Source organism: Nycticebus coucang, chromosome 5, assembly GCF_027406575.1.
Source record: "Nycticebus coucang isolate mNycCou1 chromosome 5, mNycCou1.pri, whole genome shotgun sequence".
Classification (NCBI taxonomy): Eukaryota; Metazoa; Chordata; class Mammalia; order Primates; family Lorisidae; genus Nycticebus; species Nycticebus coucang.
The window spans coordinates 117,028,215-117,043,590 of NC_069784.1; positions in this window are offsets into that span (position 1 = coordinate 117,028,215).

Here is a 15,376-nt window from a genome sequence, read left to right on the forward strand (position 1 = left end):
TGGATAAAGGGCCTCAAGGTAAGGCACAAAACCATAAACATTTTAGAAGAAACTGAAGGAAAAACTCGCTTAGATGTAGGCCTAGACAAAGAATTAATGACTAAAGCCCCAAAGGCAATTACCACAACAACAATAATAAATACATGGGAGTTGATTAAATTAAAAGGCTTCTGCACATCAAAGAAAATAATCAACAGAATAGACAACCAACAGAGTGGGAGAAAGTATTCACAAACTATTAATATATATTCTATAAAGGGCTAATATCCAGAACCAACAAAGAATTCAAGCAAATTATCAAGAAAAAAAAAAAGCACCATTCAAAAGCAGGCAAAAGGTATGAACAAAAGCCTTTGAAAAGAAGATAGACAACTGGTCAACAAACATAGGAAAAAATGCTCAATATCTCTAATCATTAGGGAAATGTAAATTAAAACCACAATGAGATATTGCTTCACCCCTGTTAGAATGGCTTTAATTAAAGAGTCCCAAAACAGTTGATGCTGGCATTCATGCAGAGGGAAAGAAATGGTTGGGACTGAAATTTAGTACAACCGCTATGGAATATAGTAATGAAGATTTCCTCAAGGAATTAAAGGTAGATCTACCATTTGATCCACTAATTCCACTTCTGAGTACTTACCCAAAGGGAAAGAAATCATTTTATGTAGTATTGAAAAGTCATCTTCACTAGAATGTGTATTGCAGCACAATTCACAATTGAAAGGATGTGGAATCTACCCAAGTGCCCATCACTTATGAAAGATTAACAAAATGTGGTATATGTATACTATGGAGTACTGCTCAGCCATAAAAAGGATGAATTTTGAGGGACAGCACCTGTGACTCAAAGGGGTGGGGCACTGGCCCCATATGCCGAAGGTGGCACGTTCAAACCCAGCCCCAGCCAAAAACTGCAAAAAAAACCCAAAAAACAAAAAACAAAAAAAAAGGATGAATTTTGTAACAATTTGGATTGACCTGGGGACCATTATCCTAACTGAAGTACCTAAAGAATGGGGTAAAAAAACACTTTATGTCCTCTCTATTACATTGGCAGTAAATTACGTGCACACATTTACACAGATGATAATAAACTCATTGGAAAACAATGGTGGGGGAAGGGCATGGAAAAAAGCTACCTAACACTTGCAGTAAACACTATTCAAGTAATAGACACTCAAGTATTACCAAAGAGATCAATGTAACAGAACCATTTGTACCCCTTTCATATTTTGAAACAAAAAATTCCATATTCCAAGGACTCTTAAAAAACCTCCACATTTAGATACTTGCAATTTCATTGGCCTAGAATTTTCTCTCTTGATTTTCTTCACTTAAAAATTCCTACTCTCTCTTTCCTTTTGATCCCTTAGGCCGTGTCAGCCTGTCTGTGACAACTTCAAGGGTTTTTACTCTTAGCCATGACTCATTTCTCTGTGGTCCATGGTTCCTTCCCTTTTATTTTTAGCTAGGTTATAGCCTTTAGGAATAACTGGGGGAAAGCAATCTGTTAGATTTAAAGATAAAATTTGTGCAGCCTATTTTTCATATTCATGAATCCAGTTTACACAGATGCAGAGACACGTATAGTATAAATAAAGACAGATAAATCTTAATACCTTTTTTCTTTCATTTAAATAGATTTATGGAGTACAAGTTGTTTTGTTACATGAATGAATTACACAGTAGAGAAACCTAGGTTTCCACCATACCCATCACCTGAATAGTATGCATTGTAGCCAAAAGGTACTTTTTCTTTTTTTTAGCTACTTTAAAACATGCCAAGGGACTTGGTTATTTAAAGGAGTCTATTGGCAAATGCTCTTCTTGGAAAATGAAAAACTTCTTATAATTAAAATAATCACCCATGTTCTATTTTGAGTCTGATTATATTTTGACAGGAGTTTTTTGGTGTGTGTCACACCTTCTGGGGGCAAGACATGATTGCAAGAGGGACTTTACCTAACAAATGCAATCAGTGTAACCTGGCTTATTGTACCCTCAATGAATCCCCAACAAAAGGTACTTTTTCATCTGGCAACTCTTTCCTACCCACTCACTTCTGAGTCTCCAATGTCTATTAAGTCACTCATTAAGACCATGCATACCCACTGCTTAGGTCTCACTTATAAGGGAGAACATGCCATGTTTGTTTTTTTATTCCTGGGTTACTACACTTATAATAATTGCCTCCATTTTCATTCAAGATGTTGCAAAAGATGTCATTTTATTCTTTTTGATGGTTGGGTAGTATTCCGTGGCATGTGTGTATATGTGTGTGTCTCTCTGTGTATAACATTTTCTTCATCTACTTGTCCATTGGTGGGCAAGTAGTTGGTTCCATATTTTTGCAAGTGTCAATTGTGCTGTGATAAATATTTTAGTGCAGGTGTCTTTTTGATAAAATAACTTGTTTTCCTTTGGATATACTCCCAGTAATGATATTCCTGGATCAAATGGTAGGTCTAATTTTAGTTCTTTGAGAAATTTCAATATTGTTATCCATAGAGTTCCTTTCACTCTGCTTCCATGCCAGCATCTATTTTTTTTTTTTTTTTCAAATAATGATCATTGTGACAAGGATAAGGTGGTTTATCTTTGTGGTTTTAAGGTTCCCTGATGATTAGGGATGTTGAGCACATTTTCATACATTTTTTGGCCATTTGTATATTTTCTTTTGACTAATGTCTATTGATGTCTTTTGCTAAATTTTGAATGGGATTATTTGTGTTTTCTTGCTAATTTGTTTGAGTTCCTTAGAGATTCAGAATATTATTCCTTTGCCAGATGTGTAGTTGTGAATATTTTCCTTCATTTGGTAGATTGTCTATTTAATCTCTTGATTATTCCAGGCTGTGCAGGAAATTTTGTTTACTACTATCCTATTCGTTTTTTTGTTGTTGTTGTATTTGCTTTTGGGATCTTAGTCATAAATTATTTGCCTAGGCCAATGTCCAGAAAAGTTTTTCATAAGTTTTATTATAGGGAATTTATGGCATCAAGTCTTACATTTAAGAAATTAATCCAGCTTGTGTTAATTTTGGTTTATGGTGAGAGATAGGGGTACAGTTTTATTCGTCCACATGTGGCTCTTTAATTTTCCCAGCACCATTCTCTGAATAGGGCATCCTTTCCCCAACATATGTTTTGGTCTGGTTTGTGGAAGATCAGTTGCTTGTAGCTATATGGTTTTACTTCTGAGTTCTCTATTCTTTTATATGGTACCATGCTGTTTTAGTTACTGTCTCCTCATAGTATAATATGAAGTCCATTAATGTGATGGTTCCAGATTTTTTTTTTCTTTAGGATAGTTTGTCTATTTGGGTTTTTTTTATGATTCTGTAAGGAATTTAGAGTATTTATTTCTGTGGAAAATGACATTGGTATTGTTGTGGGAATTGCATTGAATCTGTAAATCACTTTAGGCAGTATGGACATTTAAAAAATAGTACTTTTTCTAATCCACGAACTTGAGATTTTTTTTTTTTTATTAAATCATAGCTGTGTACATTGATATATTCATGGGACATCATTCACTAGCTTCACAGACTGTTTACCAAGTTTCACATATACCCTTGTAAGATGCACCACTGGTGTAATCCCACCAATCCCCTTCCCTCTACCCACCTCCCCCCTCCCTCCCCTCCCTTTCCCCCTTCCCTTTCCCCCTTCCCCCTATTCTTAGGTTGTAACTGGGTTACAGCTTTCATGTGAAAACCCTAAATTAGTTTCATAGTAGGGCTGAGTACATTGGGTACTTTTTCTTCCATTCTTGAGATACTTTACTAAGAAGAATACGTTCCAGCTCCATCCATGTAAACATGAAAGAGGTAAAGTCTCCATCTTTCTTTCATTTGTTTGTCACCAATGGTTTCTTTCATCATTTTGTAATTTTTGTTTTAGTTGTATTTGTAGAGATCTTTTACCACCTTGGTTAAGTATATTCCTACTTTTTTTTTTTTTTTTGGTAGCTATTGTCAGTGGTAATGAGTTCTTGATTTGATTCTTCGCTTGGTTGATAATAGTATATAGAATGTTATTGAATTGTGCTAAGTTTTTATTTTTATTTTTTTAATTTATTGTTAAATCATAGCTGTGTACATTAGTACAATCAAGGGGTACAATGTGCTGGTTTCATATACGAGCTGAAATATTCTCATCAAACTGTTCAACGTAGCCTTCATGGCATTTTCTTAGTTACTGTATGTAGACATTTGTATTCTGCATGTAGTAAGTTTCACCTGTACTGATACTCTTTTTCTTCTGCAAACCATAGAATGAAAATAGGAAACTTAAAAGCCAAATAGGAGAGTTAAGATTTCAGCTTTGACCACTGTATGCATAGACCAGGGGATGGCATAGTGAGTGCTAAGTTGTGTTGTCTCCACAATGATTCTCCGAAGAAAGATGGACTCTTTCCATTAAGCGAGAGAAGTGTAAGACCTTCCAACTTTGGCACTTAGAATGCACAATAGTGGTAACACAAGCCAAGGATGAAACCTGTTGCTTCATATTTCCCTGGAAGGAAGCCTTAATTAACTTAACCTTCCCTCTCTTCACAGAATCTGCCTCTTCCTCGGAAAACGAGCAGGCAGGCAGAGGTCAGTCTTCCTGCTTGTTTCAAGGGTAGCTATAAAAGTACCCAGAATTTACACTTTGAAACTTTCCAAGTAAAAATATCAATTCTTTTAAAAATCACAACTAAGAACAAATATTAAAACCATCAGCAAAGATATCTATAGCCAACTATTGTTTTAGAAGTGAATTTCATGAGCTGTTCCAATTTCATCTATTTTAGAAGAAAGTATAGTGATTTAAAATAATTATTTTACTAAGTGATATCTTCTGGATTTGTGAAGGTCTCAGAGGAATGGGATACTTTCAGGGAGTTCATAGCAAAACCCTTTCTTGTGCTGTATTTTTAAATTATTTATTTGGTTGTACATTTCCTCCTGTAACCCGGGAGCTCCTTGAAGTCAATGAAATGGAATTAAAAACATGTGGACTTTGGTATGACTTGACCATGTGTTTAACTACTGGCTATGTGACCTTGGGCAAGGTATTTAACTTTTGAGCTTTGTTTTTGTTTAATCTGTAAAACATACTGGAAATTATTCTGCATGAGCCTGCCACATAGGAGACATGTGGTACGGGTTTATGAGTGAATTAATGGGATAATGAATTCATTAATGGTTCTTTGTATGATGGGATTTACAATGCTATTTATTTACTCTGTGTGATGATGAGTATAAATGGACTACTTCTAAATGTAATATGTGCTTTATAGGATCATATGATGATAAAGCTGAAGGTTTAGGAATAATTCCAGGTCAGTTAATCTCAATAGTAAAAGAAGAAGGATATTCCAGAAACATCTGGTTCTGTGCATATTATGCTGTCTCAGGAAGGCTCCGGGGAGGCGGGGGGGAAGATGGAATTTCATCACAAGCTGTATGACAATATTTATTTCTCTCATATTGTATACATATTGTTGATTATTTCTGTCTAGTGTCTATATCCAAGGTAAGAATCAATTTTTCAGCTAAATAGCCCCATTTAGAAAAGATGAGACTCTCACCCAAGGTGGCACTACTTTTTAGGGCCAATGGGGTCCCACACCCAACCTGTGTTACATGGTGCTTTCCCACTAAACTGTATGCCAGCATTAGAAAGATGAGGCTTGGTTGCAAAAAGAATTAAAGTGGAATTGGGACAAAATGAAGAGAATTTATTACGTTTAGAAGTAAATTTTGTTTTATTCGAAATTAATGTGTGTGATTATTCAATGTTTAGTGACCTAATGAGTCACAGGACAGAGGAATCAAGATACACAGGGTAACTTTGAGTATTTTATAGAGCTGGTGTCTGTAGGGTATTTAATTAAGAAAAAAAAAAAAAACAAAAAACAGTCTTAGGACTCACTTCAAGCCAGGAAGATTTGTTTGCTGACAGAGCTTGTGGAAAGCTCCTTACCGAAAAAGAGCTTCTTGTTTAGAGCAAGGAAAAGTAACTATAAAGACAAATATTGTCCGAGTGCAAAGCCTGTGGTCAAGTTCAGATGAATGAGCACACATCACTTTTGTAATCATAGGAAGGAAGAAGACAAAGCAGTTTTGTTTGAAAAGGAGAAAAAGGAAGTGTTTGTGGAAAGTTTATGAAATAGAATGAGAAACTTTAACAAAGTTTTTTTTTGTTATTGTTGTTTGTTTGTTTTTACCAAAAATGTGGGTTTAACTTGTTAGTACAGAAATACAGAAAATATCAGAACTTCTTTCAGTTGCTTTCTGCTTCATTGGCAGACATGGAGTAGCATTTTAATAGTCAAGAACCTGGTGCTTCCTGAGATTACATCAAGAACGGCAGTGGTAGGGAGTACTCAAGAATTCGTGTGGATTGCATTATTTTGACAGGATCGTATTTTGTTACTGGGTGCCATATTTGGTGACATCAGTGGCATACATTTTCTTACATTTAGTTTTGGGCTCTCCATCCACACATGCAGACACACACACAGTGCCAAGCATTTATCTGGAGGGATATTCTTGAAAAAATCTACTCTGAACCCTTCTTTCTATTTTAAATTTGCACCACACTCATTTTGATATATGTGAAGTTGCTAAGGCAATTAACTGAAACCAATTTGATTTTTAAATTTTCTTATCTGACATTATACTAGAAGAGCTGCCTTATTATTAAACATAAAACTTCACTATTTCTTTACATCCAATGATAAATGATATATCACTGAGGAAAAATGTCATGGTTTTTTTTTTACATGACAAAATTAGATGAAATTTGAACTTTTATTCCTAAAAATAAAATGATTAGATTATAATAATTGTCTCATAAATTTTAGATAACATCCTCAAATGGCAAATCTGTCATTTTCTAATATATAGCACCCAAATCCTTCTATGGAACAATTAGGAAGCTGAAACTATTTTTTTTTTCGTATGTCATCTTGCATGCATGGCATGAAATTGAAAGAGTGCTGAATATAGTACTCGATGTTGGAAAGAGTGATGAAATGGAAATTAGAGGAGCCATGGTCTACTCCTTTCAGGATTAGACAAACAGCTAGAAGACTTTGGGCAAATCACTTAAGGTCTATGCTCTTTCATTACTTATAAAATGAAGGTGCTGTACTCAGTGACCCACTCTGTTTAAAATCAAGTCGTCCTTTATTCCTTAGGCCAGATTCCCAGATACAGGACCCAGGACACAGTGAGTAATCCCAGATGCCAAATAAAATATGTCACTGTGATCTGCTGTGTCACTTTCTTTAGATCTTTTTAGTTTTTTTCCTATGTATAATAATTTATTTATTTATCTTTAGTTTTTTTCTATGTATAAAATTTTTTATTTCTATAGCAAAGTGATACAGATCTTTGTCTCTTGCCTGCACTGTCTCAATAGACCCTGGACTGTTTTTCTTTTGCTTCTTTAGTGTTGCTGATCTCCAACGCCTCTTTGGCAAGGCAGCTGGGGTGAGCTACCTAAAACAGAAATTGTCATCATTATCCTGTTTCAAACAGTTTCCTAGTTCCACCCAAATACTTACCATGCTATTCAAGGCCCTTCATCAGCAGTCTTCTTCTGCTGCTCCATCCTCAATTCTCAGCACCAGCTTAGTGCACATCAGTATCACCTTGATCTTGTTTCCCCTGAAGGTGCTGCTTTGTATCTCTCTGACACCTGTGATGATATATCTTGACATCTTTGTTCAAGGTGCTTTCACTCCTTGGGCTACCCTGCTTTTGTTGATGAATCTTAGTAAAGAATTTTATTTTAGCATTATCTTAAGCGTAATTCTACTCAACCAGACAGTCTTACCCCTCTCCTCATTCCACATTACCTCTTCAGAATACAGGTGACTGCTCTGTTGTGCCCACTGCTTTATAATTGTGCCATTATCACCTATTTCATTTTATCAACATATATGTAATGATATGCATCTGTATAACCCAATTTATATTTCTTTTCAACTCCCTGAGAGGTATTACTGAGTGTGTTTGATATTTATATTAAAAGTCAAAAAAATTACCTTTGGGAAAGATATGCTACTCTTTAATTCATAGGTAGCTTTTTACCATGAATTTATTAATATTTTATTGAGTGCATTTTTCAAATATAGGAAGGAAATGGTTTTGTGATTTTAATATCAGAATCTGAAATCAATGGTTAAAATATACACAGAAGCTGGGCTAGATGTCTCACATCTGTGATCCTAGCACTTTTGGAGGCCACAATAAGAGGATTGCATGAGGTCAGGAGTTTGAGCCCGACCTGGGTGACAGTGAGAATTTGTCTCTACAAAAAAATCTTTAAAAAAATAGTCATCTCCGCATGGTAGTATATGCCTATAGTTCCAGCTACATGAAAGGCTGAGGCAGGAGGACCCCATTGAGCCCAGGTGTTTGTGGTTGCAATGAGCTATGATGATACAACTGCATTCTAGCCTGGGCAACGAGTAACATGCTGTCTCCGAAAAGAAATTGAACATAGACACGTGTATCCATTGATATGAAGAACTTGTATGTCTCCTTCGTGTATCTCAATGAACAAGTCATGTACAACGTGAGATAAATTTAAAACTATCCTGGCACAAGTTAACAAAAAGGATGATTTTTCCATGTGAAACTTTTTGAACTTTCACTATTAGTTGTTAATATAGGAGCTCTAATCTTGGCTGAAACAATGTACTTAAAAGACATTGTGTATGTGATAAATTTATAAGAAATGTCTCCCCTGGTCTTTCATAGGATTCAGTTTCATACTATCCTCCTGTATTTTTCTTTGTTTTCTGTAAACATTATTTTGTTATTGTTGTTGTTAAAAACATTTGTTATTGTTTTGGTAGGAGTATACATTTATCATAATATTGAAAATAGAATATTCAAGTTGAGAATTGTTATGACTTTGAAGAGTGAGAACCAACAAATTAATACAAAACATCTCATTAAGTTTTAATTAGAGTACATGTTGAAATAATATTTTTCATTTATATTTTATGTAAACATTAACAACAATATTGCAACTCATTGTATTAGGAACCTGAAAATCAAGCATAAACACATAAACACACATATAAAGGAGCTGAACTTCTAAGGGCTAAGGTTCTAAAGAAGGGGGAGAAATTAAAGAAAATTTACTGCAACATGGTAACTATTATGGTATAAAAGAAGATGTGGAAATCTTTCTGTGGTTGGTGGGGAGGATTTCTAAGGACATTGTAATGTATAAGGCACACAAAGAAAATAAGGCAACGCTAGTATAGGAAAGATAGAAATATGTAAATGTTAAGAGAATATTACATTCAACTCTTCCAGGGTACAGGGTTTGTGCTGGGGAGGGGTAGAACATTGAGGCGGAATAGCTGGTGATAGCTGAGTTTATGAAAAGCCTTGCTGCTATGGTAAGAAGCATTCAAACTTTATGTAGTTTACAGAAAAAGGCAGACATTGAAAACCTATCAATAAGGAGGAGCTGGCTTAAATATATCTGCTATAAAGACATGGCATTGCATGGTAACTGAAGAAATGAAGGACAATCAGTACATACCTGTAATAGTCAAGTGAGTTCGATGCAGGTTTATTTTACGACAGTGGTGATCAAAAACGAAAGAATACATAAGGCATTTTTAAGAGATAAAAAGAACCTTTAAAGATTCATTGATGGAGGAGGCTAAAGAGTATAAGAAAATATATTAGCTTTATTAGCTTTAGGCAAGGTAGACTTTGGATGTTAGTGCCTATGAAAAGAATGGGATTGAAGAGAGAGGAGTAATTTGGGATTGGTTATGCTCAATTTGGGATGCTTTTTAAGGCATATAAGTTATCTTCTGAATAAAATTAGAAATCTGTCCGAATAGTTAATATTCTGTCTGTCTTAGATTAACAGAAAATCCACAATCTATGGTTGAACCACATGGTGGCCTAATTTTCTTATATGCCAGTAATCCAGAGATGGGAACTCGCTGGTATTGATCCTCTGCCTAACAGTGTTAGCACTCGACTATCTTTCATTAAGTTGGTTTTATTCTCATTCTTTTATCCTCATGGTCACAAGAGATTCCATCTCTATTCTATCCTGGTGTTATAAGCAATATGAAGAAGTACAAAGGGAAAATGACAAAATAAAAAAAAAATCTTGTGTATGTTTTTGAACCCCCTGCTCATCATGGTGGAAGCTTTATACCAGGTGCATACGGACAAGAAGATGATGTTCCTTGTGTTCCAAGCTCTAGTCTAGGATGTCCCCATGCAGGGCAGGCTAACTGCATTTTTCATCCTTCCACATGCTAAATGTTGCAAAAGCTAATTTTGGATGAGTGCCTGAGGTCCTTTTATGCACTCAGTCTGACTAGTGGGACAAAGGTTCTATTCATTTTTTTTTTTTTTTTTTTTTGAGACAGTCTCACTTTGTCATCCTTGGTAGAGTGCCATGGTGTCATAGCTCACAGCAAACTCAAACTCTTAGGATCAAGTGATTCTCTTGCCTCAGCCTCACAAATAACAGCCTCACCACGACACCCAGCTTTTTTTTTTTTTTTTTTTTTTTTTTTAGAGACAGGTTCTCTCTCTTGCTCATGCTGGTCTTGAACTCTTGTGCTTAGGCAATCCAACTGCCTAGCCATCTCAGAGTGCTGGAATTATAGGTATGAGCCACCACACCCCGCCAATTCATGGGGAAATGACAAAATCAAAAACAAAATCTTGTGTATATTTTTGAACCCCCCAGCTCATCATGGTGGAAGCTTTTGGTAAACCAAAAATAGCAGGGTCCCAATCACTCTTCAGTTCACGTTTAGGGTTTAGATTTTATGCTACAAAATTCAAGCTCAGAATACCAAAGACTGTTACTCCAGTGCAGAATTCTTTTCTTGAACAAGGAGTGTACCTCTTACAAAATCAAGCCACTCACTGGGCACAGTGGTTCAAATCTGTTATCCCAGCATTTGGGGAAGCTGAGGTAGGAGGATCATTGGAGGTCAGGCATTTGAGATTGCCTGAGACCAAGAACTTGAGACCAGATTGGTCAACATAGTGAGACCCCAAAAATAAGAAAAATTATTTATAAACAAAAATAAGAAAAATTATCAAGATGTGGAGATGACCTCCTATAGTCTCAGTTACTCAGGAGTTGGGGAAGGAAAATTGCTGGAGCTCAGGAGACCAAGGCTTCAGTAAGCTATACTGGGCCACTGCTTTCCAGCATGGGCACCAGAGCAGCAACTTGTCTTGTGAAAAAAAAAAAAGTTCCAGTATCCTCATTCTCAGTCCTGCTGCAGTGACTCAGAAATTTGGCTCATGGAGAGAAGCAGATCACAAGAGTAAAGAGCACAAAACTCTTTCCAGACTAACTGATTTTATTTGGAATGGAGTATAGAGAAGTTCAAGCCTGAAGTTGCTCCTAAAAAGAAAGATTTTCACGTCAGACAGTTAAGAAGAGGTCAGCAGTTCATGAAAAACAGGATAAATTACAGGCTAAGTAGTTTAACAGCAAAAACAGGGGAAAAGACGTCTACGAAGAGTTATCCCGAGGTCATAACAAAAAACCTCAAAGACTCACATCAAAAATACCTTGTAAAAAGCCCAAATTCAATCAGATCTTACTGTTGAGCAATATGTTCTCTAAAGCATTATGAAAACAATAAGTATAATAGTAATAGCTGGTAATTAGTAGAAGTTAACAACTGTTAGGTTTTATACCAAATAGGAAGAGAAAAACTGCAGACATATTAACATATGTAGAAAAAGGGGAACAAGTTGGCCACAGAGAACCCTGCTGAAACTGTCATCCCAGGGTAACTTGTACATTCCCTGTGTGCGTCCATCTGAGGAATGACATTAGAGGCTTCCTACAATATGTCATAAAGTATGAATAAAATGATAGAAGTTATAGAGCAGTGAAAATCCAAAGATGCTTATACAAAGGACAGAAAAAAAAATAAGATGAAGAAAAATGAAAGCACCTCCAAGAAATGTAGAACACTATTAAATGTAATGAGAACACCAGGAGGAAAGAAGGTAGGGAAAAGAGGAGATCTTATGGTTAAAAGCTACGCAAATTTAATGAAAACTTTGATCTATATACATCCAAGAATCTCAACAAATTCTAAACAGGGTAAATGCAGAAAAGATCTACACCAAGGCGCATTACAGTAAAAATGTTGAAAACCAAAGGTTAGGAAAACATCTTAAAAGCATCAGGGTACAAATAATGTTACAAGTACAAGGGAACCTCAGTAATATTAGCAACTGGCTTTTAATCAGAATCACTGAAGGCCATGAGGCATTTATATGACATATTTAAGTTCTAAAAGAAAATAAAATGTCAACTAAGAATTTAATGTCCAGTAAGACTACATTTTTAAACCAAAGCAGATATAAAACATTTACAGAGAATTTTTTCACTGCAGATATAACTCAAAAAAGTATTAAAGTTCTTTAGGCCGAAACAAGTAATCCTATCCTGTATTTCAAACAACATAAAAGAAAAAAAAAACAAGATTAGAAAGTGAATATATATTATAAAAGATGCTACGAATGCATAGGGTTTCTTTTCCTTTTTCTCTTCACTGGTTTAGAAATAATTCTATAAGCAATATGTCCACAACTTAATTTTGGACCCCTGCAAAGATAGGGGAACCCCAGAGATATATAGAATAAACCTACAGTGGGTGAAGGAAATGATACCAGATGATTATTCAAATCCACAGGAGCAAATAAAGATAGCAAAATTTGGTATATAAGAAAGATAAACTGTATAAATACATATTTGCTTTCCTTTTCTCAGCTTCTTTCAGGATATCCCATTATATTAATAATTATTAACAACAAATTGGTTTTTAAAGATACATGCAATATACACATAACAATAACACAAAGGTATGGAGAGGACAGAGCTATAGCAGAATAAATTTTCCTATATCTTACTGAAAATAAGATAGTATAAATCTGAAATGAATTCTGAAAAGATAGGACGTATATAGTAATTCTTAGAAAAATCAATAATAAAATCAAAAATAGAGTTCAACCTATTAATTAAAATGTTAAAGTAGAAACACGTATTTAATACAAAAGAAATAATACATAGGGAATAAAGAAGAGACAGATAGCCTAGAATAGCAGACAGTAACTCAGCTTCTTTAATAATAATGTGGATTTAACAATTTAATCAAAAGATAGAGGTTATCAGAGTGAATGAGAAAAATAGCAAAAGAAAACTTAAAATTGTTATGTTTCTCGAGGAACAGATTCCTAACAATTTTTTTTAAGTAAAAGGATAAATGGATATTGATGAGGTAAATGGCAAGATCTCCCATAGGGTCTAAACCTTTGAATTAGCATGGCGTTCTGAAGATCATCAGGATGAAGGGTAGGTGCTCGCCTCCTTGAAACAGTAGGATCAACGCCCCTCTCTATAGGCATCGAAGAGTATTTTTTAAAAGACCAGATCCTCCATCACACTGTAATATTATGGTATCTGGGTAATTTTTTCCTTACTATCACAAGTGTCTAGATAATTACAAGAATATAATTATCTAGACACTCTGGACAATTCATGTATATGTGTGCATATTTATGAGTATCAGTATATGTATATATATGATAATCATTTTCACTTTCATTCACATAGAGATATAGTATGGAAAATAAATCTCTCTCTTTTTTTTTATTTCAGGTTAATATGAGGGTACAATGATTAGGTTACAATGTTGGCGTTGTTAAGTAAGGTCCCTATTGTAGCTGTGTCCCGCACCCAGGAGGTGTGCCATATACTCTTACATTGTGCCCATTAGGTGGGAGCACATTAAACTCCCTCCCTCCTCCCTCTCTCCCCAACTTGAATTGAATTGAGCTTTTCTCTGGCGTGGGCATGTATTAGTTTGACAACTGGGGAAAATGCATCTCTTGATAAAGACTAGAAAATTGGCAGTAAATATTATTGGTTGTACTCAGTGTATAAATACCGACATGTTCCTTGTTCAGTACCATCAGGCAACTGGTTGATGACACAGTCTAAGACTGGAATATGTTTATTATCTTTTAGGTTAGAGTAGTTCATTGAACTCAGTTCTCCGGAGAGGAAAAAAGAGGAGTTATGTATCCTGCATAATTTTTTTTTAATGGCAGATTTTAAATTCTTTATGGAATCATATTAGGCCCTCCTTTTAAATGCTTGTTTGAACTTCATCGTTATCTGAATATTCTAAATAGTGGTAAATTTTGCAGCCAGGAATTTTCCAGTTATGGTATTCTTCTGATATTCTTTCCTGAGCATACCTCCTGCTGCCCACTATTCTATCTCTAGGTTTCAAGATTATGTTACTTTTACTGCTTCAGATAGGACTCTAAAAAAGTCCTGTGTCTTTTGCTCATTGCGTACCTTGACTTCTCTCTCTGACTCCCAATTTTCCATGTCAAAATTAGCTTGTTCTTCAAGGTACACAATTAATTATGTATCTGCCATATTGTGTTTTCATAACTCCTCAACATTCTGTTTTCTTTCCACCTTACAATGTTGCTTGATTTGCATTTTTATCTGGCATTTATGTTAATTTGTCTTGGGTTATGAATATTTGAGTAACTTTCTTTATGTAACTAAAGATTGTAAGCCCTGTGATGGAAGTGACTGTGTCCTCATTTGTATTTCCAACACCTACACTTGCATAAGGAAAGGGTTCAAGGTATCGAGTTGAGAGTCTTTGTGACTTATGATTGAGAGACATAATATATATTTCTCAAATAATTATGCATTAATACCTGGTGCTATACCGATACTCAGCAACAAAATACGTTTCAATACAACAGAAAACAGAGCATGTAAAAGAAGACAACTGTGAGAACACAAGCATTCCAGGGGGTCCAGGTGGGTACCAAGAAAATAAGCATACGTAATTCAGTGGACTGGTACATCATATGAAAGTGATCTCAAGAGAAATGAATTCAAGGTCTGATGACCCTATTTGAACTCATGAGGGCTTTTAGAGCTCTGTTCATTTTCAAAAGGAAAGACTTCCAAACATGGGCTTCTGCCACCTTTAGGGATTAAAATATTCATTCCAGTGAGAGGATGGAGCAGCTTTGAACAAAACCAACCACTTGTGGTTAGCAGAGAGGTTGCTGAAGTCTTGACCTTATTTGCTTCACGCACCATGTTCAGCTTTCCAAATTAACAACAACAATAGGAAAACTGTCAATTACATTTATGCTTAAGAAATTAGTTGATATCTGCCATCTGGGTTGAAATGTTACTTCCAATATTTTTTCATTTATTCAGTGTTTCAAAAATTATCTACTAAAGTTCTGTTAAACATAGTACTTTTTCTCACAGTGCTATAATTCACATGTGGACAGCTATAGAATGG